Here is a 17,661-nt window from a genome sequence, read left to right on the forward strand (position 1 = left end):
TTTCTGAATTTATTCTTTTACCCATAATCTTTCTCCACTTTTAAATTGGAGGAAAAAATGCGACAAATAAATAATATTTGTTATTTTAAAAAAACTATATTCAATTAATTCATGCACTTAATCAATAATTTAATAATAATACAAACATAGATATGACTAAATACCAAATAAATATATTTTTGAATCTTGTCAGATCAATAAATATAATCTAATTTTTTTTAACCATTGAAATGAAATTTAATAAACTCTTGAGAATGAGGCTTTGGTACTATTGGAAAAGGGTTAAATATAAAATTAGTACGCAAACTTGTCCACTTCTCTCAGATTAGTATTTATGATTTTTTTGTCCCAAATTGGTACCCAAATTTTTTCTTCTTCTTCTTTTTCTTCTTCACTCAACCCAAGTTTCTTCTTCTTGTTTGGCAGTGACAGAATTACTCCACACTAGACGAGGACCTTTTTCTTTGGAATGTTGTAATAAAGTTGTATTCCCATGGACGTGAGGTGCGAAAAGCTTTTATCATTCTTTGTTTGATGCTTGAGAATGGGATTCCTTTTGATAAATTCTCACTATCTTTGGTGCTTAGAGCCTGCTCTCGATTGGGTTCATGGTTTGCCGAGAAAGTTGAATTTTGGGTTTGATTTTTTTTTTTTGCAAAATTGTTTGATTTCTTATTATTTATGTTGTTGGTTTATTGGATATGCACATCAATTATTTGATAGAATGTCTATGAGGGATTCTGTTTCATATAATTCAATGATTGATGGGTATATTAAAAGGGAGATGATTGATTTAACAAGGGAGTTGTTTGACGTTATGCCACTAGAGGATAAGAATTTGATAACTTGGAATTCTTAGTGGTTACACGCAATTGAAAGATGGGATGAGTTTGGCTTTGGGACTCTTTGAGAAAATGCTTAATAGAGATTTGATTTCTTGGAATTCAATAATTAGTAGGTTTGTAAAGTCTGGGAACATAGAAGATGCCCAAATTTTGTTCTATTAGATGCCAAGATACTTAGACAAGTTTCCCTTAGAAGCAAAGTCATAAATGAGAAAACATTCACCTTTGCCCTTTGAACAACAAAACCCTCGAAGCCTAACGAGGTTTTCATGTATCAATGAGGTTAATAAGTACAAGCCTTTAACAAACTCTGCTTCTTTTAATTTGCAGTTGGTCACATTTATGCTTCTAATGGCTACAACAGAACCATCTCTTAGTACTCCTTTGTACATTGATGAGAAATTGGGCTTTCCTAGTAAGTTTAACTCGAAAAATCACCGAGTTGCGGACTTGACTTCTTCTAGATTGAATATGAACTTATCTAAATGTTCCTTGGAAAATCCAATGTTGTCCCGTCCATCACCTAATGGATCCCATCCATATGAATATTCAAGTGTTACAAGCAGAGAAACATTTCCATTCCTTTGAAGTTTCTTTCTTGGTGGTCAATGCTAAGACGCCCATCAAAAGATTCACATGTGTTTCCAATCTTTTGTTTCTTCCTACTATAGTGGAAAATTGCAAGAAATACAACAACATAAAAATGAAACTGACTGTAATAACCCCTGTAATAATAGGTAATTTTAGGAATCTCAGTGAATTCAAGCAATGAGTGTGGTTGCAATGTCTTTGTTATGTACTATATGCGAGTTAACCCCTTGAACCGTGTAATTTAGATCAAATCGGAAAGGTTCAAGCTGGTTGATGTTCTGTTTGTCACTAAACTAACTATAAATACGACAAAGACAAGTGCACCTATCAAACAATAGTATAGCTATGGTGAGTAGGGAATATCATATCCATGGGGACTAAAAGTACTAGTAATTACCGTCTTCTTATTATCTAGCCAAAAAATTAGGGTGAATGTGTTTTAATCTAAAATTACTAAACTAATTTATCTAAGAATGCAACAGAGAATGAATCGAGGAAATAATCGAATATTAACCAATGAGATAGATAATACCCAGGAAAGAATCCACCTAGACTTTACCTTTTATTATGAATCTGAATTAAATGATTTATTCACTTGTGTCTTGATTCGTAGAAATCCCTAAATTATGTTAATATCTCTTTCAAGAGTAAGAACATCTGACTCTAGGTATTGAAATCTCTTTCTAATTAAAACCCCTATCGTCGTATTAACTTGATCTATAGATTCCCCTATTAGATTTGACTCTAATTCGGTAGATTTATGTCGTCCTATTTCTAGGATTGCATGCAACTCCACTCAATTATGCTAGATCTACTCTTAAACAGGGACTTTTGCTCCATGAATTAATATCCTGGAAATATTAAAACAAGAAATAAGCATACATAATTGAGAACAAGAATCAAGTATTTATCGCGTAAAAACAGAAATTGGATAAAAGAATTCATCATAGGTTTCATCCCCCCTAGGAATCTAGGGAATTTAGTTTATGATCCCGAATAGAAACATCTCAAAGTTAAAATAACCAAAAGGCATAAAGAAACTCAATTAAACTTCAAAATAAATTAAAAGAAGGTCTTTAATCTTGAAGGCGATCTGCTTCCGAGTTGATTCTGATGGTGTTCTTCGAGTGTTTTCTTCGATCTTCTTTGATTACCCACTTATGTCTTCTTCTAATAGGTATTTATAGACTTTAGAATGCTCAGAAAACCTAAAAATTGGGTTTTTCCGCGTATTTGGGAAACATGATGCGAAATTAACACAGGTTGGCACATGGGCGTGTGTCCAGCCCATGTGAAAATGCCCAGGCCGTGTGGATCCTGAAAATAACTCTATTTGTCTGATTTTAGCTCTTTTTTTCTCCTTTCACTCCCAAATACTCTCCTAAGTATAGAAACATGAATTTAAAGGATTAGGAGCATCAAATTCACTAATTTTCATAATTAATCATCCAAAAATGCATTAAGAATGAGATTAAGATATGTTACTTTTATAGCTTATCATGTTCATATTGTCAAAATGTGTACAGACTCTCAATGTTGGAAAGCCTGTTCCACATAAACCTCTATTATTCTCACCAAGGAACCCTCCATTTAATCTCTTAAAACCTTGGTTTTCATTCATTATAGATTACAAATCAATATAAGTTTACATGAAGAGCATGAATTATTATATATGAACAATATTTAATCAATGTTACCTGAAGGGACATTTCCATATAGCGTATTCTTTTGAACATCCAGAGTTTCCAATTGTAGAATATTAGCTAATATTATAGGAATTTCACAAAAGAGACTATTGTAGCTCAAATAAAGTCTTCTTAACATTACCAAGTTCTCTAAGCTAGCTAGAATTTTACCATCTAGCCTATTTCACTACAAAGAAATAACACTTAATCCCTTCAAATCCCCTATCTCTGTAGGTATATTCCCTGTCAACTGATTGCAACATAAATCCACAACTACAAGGTAAAAGATTTACTGTTACTACTATGAAAACTAAAAATAAACGAAAATTCAGAAGCCAAATGATGAATTAACCTTGTAAAGTAGCCATGTTACCAGTATGAGGAGGAATGGTACTAGACAATTATTATCATTAAGATAAAGATCAATTAACTCTTGAAGATTGGAGAGTTCTTTAGGTATCTCCCCAGACAGAGAATTGTAATGCAGGTACAAACTAGAGAGACATTTTAGCCCCACAATAGTAGGCGAGACTTGACCGGAAAGACCCTATCCCTATAACGAAATGTATGCCCAATCGAGAGCAGGCTTTAAGCACCAAAGGCAACGAGAATTTATCAAAAAGAACCTTATTCTCAAGCATCAAATAAAGAATAATAAAAGCTTGGCGTGCCTCATGTCCATGAGAATACGACTTTATTACAACATTTCAAAGAAAAAGATCCTCGTCTAGTGTGGAGCAATTCTGTCATTGCCAAAGAAGAAGAAGAAGAAGAAACGACAGAAAAAATTGGGGGAGGAGAAAAAGTCAAAAGAATTTTTTTTTTAAGATTATAACATCAGCATGACGTTATTTATACCACGTGTCACAATCTTATTCTGCCACATGTCCTAGACTTAACGGCATTAGACTCAGGTATCGATTTAGTTGATAGAAGAAAAAGTTTGAATACCAATCTGGGACAAAAAAACTATAAGTACCTGTCGAAACCATTTTTTTGAAAAACAAAAAATTTAGGTTGTCGACTTTAAAAAATGAAAATTGGGAGTCGCCACCAATCTTTTATTAAGGTGTGATTGGATCACCTAAAAAAATGGATTTGGTCTACGAGTTTTAGAAAAATGGATCCGGGAGTCAGTTACGTTCGAGGAAGGATTAGCACCCTCGTAACGCCCAAAAATTGGTACCTAGTTAATTAATTAATGCCTTAATGTCGAAAATTTGAAAAATATAATCCTTAGCAAAAACTCTCAAACGTTACGTATTAAGACTCTTATCATTTCAGAGAAAGAAAATGCCACACCCAATGCGTTAGGGCACGACATTCTAATTTCCTCAAAAATGAATTAGGCCAGAATACTTGTGTAATAAAAATTTAAAAGAATATCCATTTATTCAAGATTTAACAAATCGCGGCCCAATACGTTAGGGCACAATTCCTCCAAAATCCCAAACTCGGAATATTTCCTTTATTATTTTTTAGAAAAAATCTTCATTTCGAGAAATCAATGCGTCACATCCAATACGTTAGGACACAACGTGTTGAATTCCCAATAATGAGTTCTTATTTTTTTGATTAAAGAGAAATGCTCGATTGTTAGATTTAACGAAGAAAATCGGAACCCAATACGTTAGGGCTCAATTTCCTTGAAAATCCTATATACAAGCATTATCTCAATTTTGAAAATTTAGAAATCGAGTGAAAAATGATGTGATGCTACATTAAATATACAATGCAATAATAAATATTACGATGGCATAGAAATAATATGAATAAATGAATAAACAAAATCGATAACAATAATCCATGACATGCAAAATATTAAATGTAAACTCAATTATATAACGAAAGGAGGAAAGCCAACCAAATAAATGAAGAAAAGAATATATATAATATGAACATAGAAATTATGAAGATTAAAATATACATATGATTTACAAATAAATTTTTGGGTTATGGAACGTATATATATATGCAATACATAATATTTATGAATATAAAGAAAAATAGATAAACATATATAGATTATAAAATAGGTATTTAAAAATATATATATTTGAGCCCCTTTTTTAAAAAAAGAATAAATATCCATAAGGATATAAACAAAACATTTGTTAAAAATATATATACATATATACATATAAAAAATAATGATAATAATAATTACATTATAAAAAATATACATATATATAGGAAGATAAATGGATACATAAAGAGTATATATATAAAAATATTAAATAATAATTACAATATTAAAAATAAATATACGTACATATAAAAATATTTGTTTTAAATAAATAAATAAATAAAAACAACAAATATATATAAATAAAAACTAATTAAAAAATAAAAGAAATAATTACATTATGGAAGTTAATTAATTTAAAAAAAGAAAAAAAACTAAATTGAACTGAATATGAAAAATCTGGGGGAAAATCTGCAAATAAATAAAACCCAAAGGATTAAATTGAACACGTGAATTACATAGAGGGGCTGGAAGGGAAATTTTCTCCTCTCCTCTAAAACGGCGTCGTTCCAGCGGGGCTAAATTGAAATTGAAAGCAAATTAAAGGGCTAATTCTAAAAAGATAAAAAAACTAATTGTAAAACATTAAAAAGGTGCGAATAACTCATAGGGCTCGAATGGGAAAATATCTCCATCCTTTGAAACGCGTCACTTTATTAGGGCTAAATAAAATAAATAAATAAAATTCGCAGCGGTATCACCTTCTCCCTTTTTTAAAATCGTAAATAAGTAAAAAATAATCGAAAAAGAAAAAAAACAGTAAGCCACCTATAAAAAACTGCCAATCGTTCTCCCCTTTTTTATTGATTCCCTCTTTTCCTCCTCTACAATGAAGGGAGAGGCCTCTATTTATAGTTGAGCCTCCCAAAATCCAACGGTACAGATCAATTACATCAACGACTAAGATTAAAGGGTATCTACAAATTAAATATCTAAGATTACAAAATCATATCTTCTAAGATTACATATCATATCTAAGATTGCATATCATATCTAAGATTGCATATCCTCGAAGATTATGTTTCCATATGTGAGCCTGGGCTAAAATTGGGTATTACAGCTGCCCCTTTTTGCTCGTTGTTGTGTAACAGGAACGGAGCAAAGACTTTAGAAATGGCCAATTTTTGCCCGGTCACGCTGGATCTTGGTGCTCTTCTTCTTCAAGCAGCCATATCCATCTTACTGCATCTTTAGAGGTATAGGAATTGGTTTCTCGATCCTCTCCACCGCAACATCGGAGAGATAGGATTGGTGACTCGTAACTTTTAATCTGCTTAACTGTAATTTCAGAGAGATAAAATCCACCACTCTAATCTACTCCACTACAACTTAGGGAGACATGATTTGTTTATTTAGTATGCCCCACTGCAATTTGAGGGGGATAAGACTTGCTTTCTTGAGTCTGCTCCACTGCAACTTCAGGAAGATAAGACTCGATGTGATCTACTCTACTGCAACTTCAGAGAGATAAGATCTGTGGTTTTAATCCGCTCCACTGCAACTTCAGGGAGACAGGATTTGTTTATTTAATATGCCCCACTGCAACTTCAGGGAGATAAGATTCGCCATCTTTAGTCTTCCTCACTGCAACTTTAGGAGGATAAGACTTGATTACTTAGTCTACTCCACTGCAACTTCAGGGAGATAAGACTAGATGCGATCTGCTCTCTGCAACTTTAGAGAGATAAGATCTAAGGTTTTAATCCACTCCACTGTAACTTCAGGAAGATAGGATTATCGGCTTTAACCTGCTCCACTGCAACTTCAGGGAGATAAGATTTGCCATCTTCAGTCTACCTCACTGCAACTTCAGGAGGATAAGACTTGATGCGATCTGCTCTCTGCAACTCCGGAGAGATAAGATCCAGGGTTTTAATCCACTCCACTGCAACTTCAGGAAGATAGGATTATCGGCTTTAACCTGCTCCACTGCAACTTCAGGGAGATAAGATTTGCTATCTTCAGTCTGCCTCACTGCAACTTCAGGAGGATAAGACTTGCTTGCTTAGTCTGCTCCATTGCAACTTCAGGGAGATAAGACTAGATGTGATCTGCTCTCTACAACTTCAAAGAGATAAGATCTGTGATTTTAATCCGCTCCACTGCAACTTCAGGGAGATAGGATTGTCGGCTTTAATCTGCTCCACTACAACCTCAGGGAGATAAGATTTACCATCTTCAGTCTGGCTCACTGCAACTTCAGGAGGATAAGACTTGCTTACTTAGTCTGCTCCACTGCAACTTCAGGGAGATAAGACTAGATGCAATCTGCTCTCTGCAACTTCAGAGAGATAAGATCCAAGGTTTTAATCCGTTCACTGCAACTTCAGCGAGATAGGATTACCAGCTTTAATCTGCTCCACTGTGACTTAGGGAGATAAGATTTGCCATCTTCAGTCTGCCTCACTGCAACTTCAGGAGGATAAGACTTGATGCAATCTGCTCTCTGTAACTTAAGAGAGATAAGATCCAAGGTTTTAATCCACTTTACTACAAATTCAGGAAGATAGGATTGTCGGCTTTAATCTGCTCCATTGCAACCTTAGGGAGATAAGATTTGCCATCTTCAGTCTGCCTCACTGCAACTTCAGGAGGATAAGACTTGCTTACTTAGTCTGCTCCACTGCAACTTCAAGGAGATAATACTAGATGCGATCTGCTCTCCATATCTTCAGAGAGATAAGATCCAAGGTTTTAATCCGCTCCACTGCAACTTCAGGGAGACAAGGTTTGGTGGCTTAAATCTACTTCCCACTATCTTGGAAAGATATGATTTGCCGTCTTCGATCTGATCCACTACTGCTTAGGGAGATAAGATCTACAATCTTCAACCTACTTCGCTGCTGCTTAGGGAGACAAGGCTTGGTGGCTTAAATCTGCTTCCCACTATCTTGGAAAGATAAGATTTGTCGTCTTCAATCTTCTCCACTACTGCTTAGGGAGATAAGATCTACAATCTTCAACCTACTCCGCTGCTGCTCAGGGAGACAAGGCTTGGTGGCTTAAATCTGCTTCCCAGTATCTTGGAAAGATAAGATTTGCCGTCCTCGATCTACTCCACTACTGCTTAGGGAGATAAGATCTACGATTCTTAACCTACTCTGCTGTTGCTCAGGGAGACAAGGCTTAGTGTTTCACCGGTTTGTTCTCTGGGGAACATGACCTGTATAATTCATTTTATGAACCTAATCATGCCTAGTGATTAGGATGTCATGATCAGAATGAGTCAAATGCTCCTAACTAGGTATGTATGAATGATGTTTGCATGAATGCAGAATGCCATTTTTTTTACAGCGATCTTTCTTTATCGCTTAAGTTATCATTTTTCGACATTTATTAAGGTTTTATCACTGACGCGTCATAACGCCTTCGCTCAGCTGGTGTTTCCATTTAGTCAGATTGCCCCTACTGTAAACTTCAAAGTTCAATCCACTAGGACGTAAAAATTTGTACCATCATTCTCTCACTACAACCCGAGGGTAGAAATATATGGCTTTTCTCCATCCACTCCTATCACAATTCAAGGATACAGAATGTGAAATTCTTTGGTCCTTTACACCATGCCTAAGGTGTTGCACCAAAGGCTCATGTGTAAATGAAGGCTTTCTTCTCCGAGAAAACCTCTTCTTATTGCCTAGTGATCATTGCTCGCTTGTTTATTTTAGCTTTTTCACCAACCTGACATCTTATCATTTGGTTCAACCAATGTTTTTGACAACAAAATCCAAAGAGAAAGTCCTAGTTTAGACTCTTCCTTTTCAGATTTCCAACCTTTAAACCTGGTGCGTTCTAAATAATAGTCATGTTTCAGGCTCATGTATTATTTAGAAACTTATAGAGTAATACGAAAAACTTCCCTTGTGAAAGTTTTATTAGTCCATTAATCATTATTCCAATGCAACATGCTTGCAAAAAAGGTCATAACAATGGATAAGAATAAAGTTAGTTCTGAGCATAGCTCGAAAGGAATAAATTATCAAAAATAGTAAAAAATGATAAAGAAATTGATTGGGAATGCGTATCTTTGAAAATAATGAAGTATTCCAAGAACAACAAATTCAAAATAAATAGTATGGAGACGAGGTGCCCCAGATATCGCAACTTGAACTTCTCTGTACAAACTTTTTGAAGACCCTTCTAAGTTTGACATGTGTTTAAGAGATCTACAGTACTCTGTCGATGCCTCAAGATGTTATCTACTATTTCCTGATAATTCAGGTATAGCAAGGTCGCCACATGCCCCAATCTGGTTAAAATTTGAGTTGCTCTAATCACCTCGTGCCCCATTCCGATCAATATTTGAGTCGCCCTTTTCGGGTTTTCAACTCAAATCCCCTTTGGTCTCAAGGTGCCCTTTGCGGGTTTTCACTTTGGCCTCTCCATTTTCCTTTTCTTTTTCTTTTTATCACTTTTTGTTCTTTTTTCTTTTTTTTTTATATTTTGATTTTGACCCTTTTTTTTTGAATTTGAACTCATAGGATTAGGCAAGTCCTCGTTATCCCTTTCGATCAGAACCAAATTTCTTTCATAAAGCCTTTTGGGGTGAAATTTAACTATGACGCAAACTTTGGATCTTCCCCTTTAATTAAGATGAAATCCAACAATGGACAAATGGCAACTTGACTTCGACGGGCTAAACCATGATGAGCCAAAAAAGAAGGCATTGTCCTGGCAAAGAATCCTAAATGCATCGTTCATGATGTTAATCTTGAACATACTGTAAATTTTTGATATCGTATTGTTGTTCAGATTACAATGTCAGTGCTTACCCAAGCATATCCTGATATGACCATACGAAGACATCTTTGAACTCTTTGAAGTAACTCAACAAGGTTCTGCTTCATTTCTTCGGTTATGCACGTTCCCTTAAGGTCACAATCTCTATTGTCTCCTCATGAGGTAAGATTTCATTCCTGTTCTACCATCCTCAAAAAGTCTGAAAATAGGCTACAATCTATGTTATCTTTAAAGTCATGAGATCCCTCTAAACACAGATCCCACTCAAAAGGAACTTTTGAGTCCGTAACAGCATCACTCATGTCATTGATATCTGGGGACCCATAGTAGGTAACAAAGAATATACAAAAGAATGTATGAATAATCATTTGTACAATTATGAATGAAATAAAAGAATAATATGGAAGAAGATTCGAAAGAATGAAAGTATAATTATTCGAAAAGAATGAAAGAATATTGGCTTAAAAAAATGAATGCAAAGATGTATTTTATTAGAATAACGACGTTCAGACATGAGCCTATTTCATAAAGGAATTCTTATTGCCTCTAGGCTGAAGGCAACAAGTGTGTTTTGAACATTACTCTGAGTAATCTCTAAATACTACAAGGGTTTCTTCTGCAGTCTAATTATTTAGAACACTCTCAAGTCTATAAGGGCGAAAATCTGACAAGGTCCCTTCTTCAGTTGCTTCATCGTGAACACTTCTTGACACCCCTTCATATATTGCATTCAATCATGTCTGGGTACTAGATGAGCCATCCATCTTGACAATACCTATGTTGATGAATTTTTCAACTAGCTTTTTGAAGGTAATGCAATTCTCTATAGAGTGTCCCGTAATTCTCGCATGATAATCGCATTGTGCACTTGTGTCGTACCATTTGGGATACGGAGGTTGTGGAGGCTTCACATGTAAAGGTGAAACAACATGTGCATGGAATAAGCTTTGATACAGCTCCTTGTATGACATTGGAATTGGCATGAACTGGAGTTTTTCAGTACCTTGCTTCACATATGATTCTTTTCTTGATGAACCCTGCTGTTTAGTAATCGATTTACTATACGTGTTCACGCTGTTCACCTCATTTTCTTTTTCTTTCGAGGCTTGCCTTCTATTTTTTCCTCCAGCATCAATCTTTCCACTCCTTATGGCGCTTTCAATCATTTCACCATTCATGATTATGTCAGAAAAGCTTTTTGTGGCACTCCCTAACATATGTGTGATGAATGGAGCTTTCAATGTATTTATGAATAGCATTGTCATTTCCCTTTCCAGGAGCGGTGGCTGAACTTGGACGGCGACCTCCCTCCATCTCTGTGAGTACTACCTAAAGCTTTCATTTGATTTCTTTTCCAAATTCTGCAAGGTGATTCTATCAGAAACCATATCTGACACATGACTGTATTGTTTTATGAATGCCTACGCTAAATCCCTCCATGAACCAATCATGGTACGGCTCAATTGATTGTACCATTTAGATGCTGCCCCTATGAGGCTATATTGGAAACAATGTATTAGCAGCTGGTCATTATTAACATACCCAGTCATCCGCCTACAAAACATAGTTATATGAGCTTCAAGGCTACTAGTTCTATTGTACTTCTCAAACTCAGGCATTTTGAACTTGTAAAGGAGCACTAAATCAGGAACCAAGCTCAATTCTTTAGCATCAACCCCATAATAGCTTTCAGTATTTTCCATCGCTCTAATTTTTTCTTCCAGCCATTTATACTTTTCTTCGAGCTGTTTTGGCAATTCACCATTAATTTTCTCCTTTCTAGCCGTTTCATCGAAGTCAGGGATAGCAGGATTAACAAGGTTGGCTCTGGGGTTAGAGCCTGATCTTGCCTGAAGATTCATTAGTGTTGCAGCGTCGTCTTGAAATTGCTGAGGATTAATGGTAACAGAGGACCTACGCGGGTATATCTCAACTTACTGGCGGGTAAAGTTTGGAGGATAGACAGGTTTCTCATTGTCTCCCTCTTCAACATTGAGCACAGAGCCTTTTCCTTTATCAGTTCCCTTGTTCAACCATTGAGTTAACTGAGCCATCATACTCCCTTGAGATTCCATCATTTTGTCTATCATTTTTTGCTGCTCATTCATTTGCTGTTGAAGCTGCTCCTGCATTTCCTTTTGGAACTGTTCTAGCCTTTCCATCCTTTGATCCATATCCCTAGTTTTTGATCGAGTACCGTAGCGGTGTATGGTGGGTTGGTTGGTTTCCAAATTAACTGAGGAATGATTTATATCAATTAGAGTCTTTTAGTGGACTTTAATGCTATGATATCATGTAATGCGAATGCATGAAATGAATGCATAAAGAGACGTTGATTCTGATTCAATTCCATTTAGAGAACTTTACTAGAAAACAAATCTCTTTACATAAAATGAATATTTATACGGCCTTGCCCTCATAGGCGAAGACATTCGATCCTCTTCTTCATTCGAACGTTAAGATAAATCTCACGAACTTTTCAAAAAGGACGTCTCTTCTATCTCCTTTTTGCTCGATCCAAGCCGTAACTCATTGCTCACTTATCCTCATGATGCTCATTGGCTTCTCTTTAAGAAAGTTCAGCGGCTCTCGAATAATCTGTCTTCTTAAATCTTTGGGCAACAAGCCATAATCGTGTAGTCCTCTATTAAATTATCATCCTTCTCTTATCATATGTTCTTGGACCATATTCGGACAACCATATTGTCATCCACTTTATCAAGAAACCTATTTTCTTATAACAAGCTCTCTATTTAGCAATTGAGCGTGAATCAACACCTCTTTTTTTATGATGAAATGAAATGTCATGTCGTGTAATCAAAATATAAAACAAAAAGTCAGTATCATAAAATATAATCAATAAATAGTAAAACGGCTAATCGGATATCTACTAGGGTTCAGTATAGTTCTACTTAAGGTGGATTCCTAAGGTTCATTATATGAGGTTTGGCTTTTAGAGCAAGGGTACCTGAACTAGGAGATTCCTCAATCCTCACCCATTATAGGCTCATATGAACCAAGTTTAGTTCAGGGGAATACATTTCCCTATGGCTGCACGGAGATGAAAATCTCACGAAGACATAGGTACGGATGTATCCTGGAAGCAATCCACTATCCTGCACCGAGGTGAAAACCTCATGAAGGACTTGTTTCTCGCTCCCACTTAAAGGGTAAAATCATTCAACTCATGTAATGTGTAGTGCAAACAATACTTAAATACATTAAGCAAGAAGATAATGAATACAAAAAAAAGAAATCATGAATTTTTTTTAAAAAATATTTTCTCAACCATAAGACAAAAATTAATCAACTTTGTGGCTCGACTCTCTTATTTTTTTAAAAAAAATCCCCAGCGGAGTCGCCAAGCTGTCGAAACTATTTTTTTCAAAAACAAAAAATTTAGGTTGTCGACTTTAAAAAATGAAAATTGGGAGTCGCCACCAATATTTTATTAAGGTGTGATTGGATCACCTAAAAAACGGCTTTGGTCTACGAGTTTTAGAAAAACGGATCCGGGAGTCAGTTACGTTCGAAGAAGGATTAGCACCCTCGTAACGCCCAAAAATTGGTACCTAGTTAATTAATTAATGTCTTAATGTCGAAAATTTGAAAAATATAATTCTTAGCAAAAACTCTTAAACGTTACGTATTAAGACCCTTATCATTTCAGAGAAAGAAAATGCCACACCCAATGCGTTAGGGTATGACATTCTAATTTCCTCAAAAATGAATTAAGCCAGAATACTTGTGTAATAAAAATTTAAAAGAATATCCATTTATTCAAGATTTAAGAAATTGTATCTTCTAAGATTACAAAATCGTATCTTCTAAGATTACATATCATATCTAAGATTGCATATATCATATCTAAGATTGCATATCCTCGAAGATTATGTTTCCATATGTGAGCTCGGGCTAAAATTGGGTATTACAGTACCAATCTGGGATAAATTGACAAGTTTGAGTACTAATTTTATATTTAACCCATTGAAAAAAGTTGGGGTTCGGACCTTCAAGTTTCATCATTTGTAATTTTGGTTTTTGAGTCTCCATCTCATCTTGTAAATATGCCTTGTGTGGGTTTTGTTTGATTTTTTTTTCTAGATTAGTTCAAATTTTGTCTGATTCTTCGTTTGTTGTGCATTGTATTGATTGAACTTTACATTGTAACTGATTGATAATATATTTGTACTTGACATATACTGTATTTGTACTAGTGAAACTTTCAAAAGAAAAAACCTGTTATAGATTATATTAGTTAAATTCTGATTGTAATTGATCGAAAATATACTTATATCTATATTGTATTAACTTTGTACCAGTGAAAAAAAAAAGTGAACTCCATTGATTTTGAGCTAAAACCGTGGTGCTTTACTTGCAATATCTTCATACTCAAGTAGGTAGTCATGACATCATCATCTTACAGCTTTCATTTTCTTCATCTATAAACTCTTGGATTTTTCTTTTACTCATATCTAATAAAAGAATCTAAAACATCCCTGAATTCATCTTTAAACCAATTTGGTTACTTGATTTTTTTTATTTCTCAATGTATTTATCGGAACGAGCCCAGTAACTAATCATTCGCGTTTTGTAGGCCTATTAAGGGGTAGATGTCGGCCACGAGTTTTAAAGCTGTGCTCCATATCCAGGGCGAGGATCGATGTAACACCCCTATACCCGGTTCGATCGTATGGACCCAGTATAAGACTATTACATTTGGTGCCAAAGCAATTTTGGTTATACACTATGATACGATCCCGCCCGAGAACACCCTTGGGTCAGCTTCCCAAGCGAGGCTTGTCATCTTTTGCAAGCTGATTTTAGCTCAATTCCAGCTTCCCAAGTTTATTTCAGCTCTAATTAGTTCATTTGAGCTTAAATCAGCTCGTTTAAGCTCAAATTAGCTTACTTTCAGCTTGTTTCTTTTATCATTTAAATAAATTAAGTATTGGCTTTAATTTATTCACTTTCATACAGCTCATGACCGAATTTCCTAGCTCAACTTAGTTCATTAATTATTTCACATCTTTTTGAGCTGCCGAATTTAATTACTAGCTAGACATTTATTTAAGTGTTTTTAATTTATCCTAGCATATTATTTAGTTTGTTTACATGTTTTGTCCAAGATCAGCTGAATCTATAACAATTTAAATTGTTTGAATCCCTTGCAGGTTCAGCCGAATGTGAAAGGGAGCAATTAAGGTTGATTCATGCACGGTTCGGTTCAATGGATGGCATTTAAAGGAGCACATGTATTTGGGCTGTTCATGCAAGAGGGAGCTGCTGAATGTTCATGTATTTAAAGATTCATGGATCGTATTTATGGAGGAAAATACATTGGGACGTTTCATGCCTGATTCATGCATTTTCAAGATGACCATTCAAGTATTTCAGCCACATTAAGGCTTCATTCGGCCAAGGGAGATGAATGAGCATTAAGGGGCTGCACATTCATAGAATTATGGCTATTCTTCAAGACTAAAAATGCATGAATGCATCAAGTGAAACAACATGGTGGTTCGTCCAATTCATGCACCATCTTCAAGCATGAACCGATTTTAAATGCCTTTGTGTGAACATGTTAAAAACGAATGTGAACAGAATTTAAGTTAGTGTGAACAACATAAATGCCGAATATGAATAGGCATTTTAGGTCTATGAATAGTTTACTCATATTTGTTAAGAAAGGTTAGCCATTTTTTATTATTAAACGTGATTGTGAGGTTACCTCCTATCTTATTTCGTTTGAGTCTCGTTCTGACTTATCTAGCTTGCTAGTGGCATCAATCCAAACTCCATTGAACTTATCACCAAACCGGTGTGGTGTTCAACCATATTATTATACCTTTGGTTCTTACCTCCATATAGGTAACGGGTCAAGGTCCGCTTCTATCCTTCATCAAAATTAACCTTAAGCAATATAAGATTCGGGGCAATACTTTTTAGTATTGAAACATTCTTGAAGCTTGAGTTCAACTTCCATTCCATTTTATCTATCAATTTATAAATTATTTCTTTATTAAACCGAACCTATAAAAAAATCAATCCAAGCCATCTTTTGAACCCAAATTGTCTGCTTCCGCTTATACATCTCCATAACTCAATTTTCATATGACATCAAAACGAAGACTTCTCGTCGACGATCGGGCAACTACGTGAAACGACTCGATTAACCCGAGCCGGATCGTATCACACTATATGATTTAAACATTTACCCATCATATATTAACTTAGTTAACCCAAAAATTATTAATATAAATGTGTGGGGTCATTATTGGATGTTAGATTATGTTTGACAATGATTTTAACGTTGTTTTTACTCAAAACATGGGAAAAGTATCGATACCAAAACAAGAGGTATCGATACCTTTTAAAAAAGTATCTATACCACTGCACAGAATTAATACCAAAATAGCATTCTGGAACTCCGAAAATTTAAATTTTGATGAAAGTACTGATACCTTAGGCCTAGGTATCGATACCTAGCCTTCAATATCAATATTGATGTTAAAAACGATACCAAAATCACATTCTGTTTTGGAAATTTTAAGTTTTAAAGCCTAGGTATCAATACCTATACCCTTGGTATCAATACCTTTGGTAAATTTTTGTAAAAATCAGTTAAAAGTTCACTAAAACCCCCTGCAATATATTGGATTCAACTCAACACTTAAGACCAATTCAAGATGTATTTAAACTACTTAATAATAATAATAATAATAATATATTATTATTATTATTATTATGAGAGTGCTATAAACCCATTGCGTCATCTTGTAATTTGATTAAGGATTTATAACTAGAACTTAATTTTAAGGGGTTAAATAGTAATTATACCCAAAATATATATATGGCCGGTTATTGAAGTATGTATGTTATATTATAAAACATTAGTAATGAAAATTAAAAAAGGAAATTTTAATTAAATAGAACATAAGTGATAATGGGAATAGTAGGCAAAAACAAAAACATTTCCATCTTTTCTTCGTGCAAACCGAACCAAGGGAGAAAGAAGAGACGAACATTCGACTTTAAGGGTGTAACGCCCCAAAAAATTTTCTTTTTGCAAATGTTAAAACATGTCAATGGTGTAACGTTTGACTTTGTAAATATTTTTTTATAGGAGAAACTGCCGCCTGATTCGACGGTTTCATCCATTATGTTGTCTTATTATAAAAATATTATTATTTTTATCATGATATTGTTTCGGAGGCAATTTTAACAAAAAAAAACTAATACAACAGTTTCACCCATTGTGTCATCTTGTTATAAAATATTATTATTTTTATCATGAAACTGTTGTAAACCCATTGTGCCATCTTATAATTTGCTTAAGGATTTATAATTAGATCTTAATTGAAAGGGGCTAAATAGTAATTATACCTAATATATATATGGCTGGTTATTGAAGTAAGTAAGTATGTTATATTATAAAACGTTAGTAATTAAAATTATAAAATGAAATTTTAATTAAATAGAACATAAGTGATAATGGGAATAGCTGGGAAAAACAAAAACATTTCCATCCTTTTTTCGTGCAAACCGAACAAAGGGAGAAAGAAGAAACGAACATTCATCTTTAAAGGTGTAACGCCCTAAAAAATTTTGTTCTTGGAATTGTTAAAACTTGTCAAGAGTGTAATGTTTGGCTTTGAAAATATTTTTTTATGTAAGAAACTGCTGCCTGATTTGACGGTTTCACCCATTGTGTCGTTTTATTATAAAAATATTATTATTATTATTATTATGAAATTGTTGCAGAGGCAATTTTAAC

At 34.4% G+C, this 17,661-nt stretch overlaps 1 pseudogene; it reads right to left on the reverse strand.

The window, feature by feature from the left end:
* Window positions 1-1,003: 1,003 nt before the first annotated feature.
* LOC107956187 (LRR receptor-like serine/threonine-protein kinase RGI5) lies at window positions 1,004-9,991 on the reverse strand (annotated as a pseudogene).
* Between the last annotated feature and the right edge of the window lie 7,670 nt (window positions 9,992-17,661).

Source organism: Gossypium hirsutum, chromosome D07 (assembly GCF_007990345.1).
Source record: "Gossypium hirsutum isolate 1008001.06 chromosome D07, Gossypium_hirsutum_v2.1, whole genome shotgun sequence".
Classification (NCBI taxonomy): Eukaryota; Viridiplantae; Streptophyta; class Magnoliopsida; order Malvales; family Malvaceae; genus Gossypium; species Gossypium hirsutum.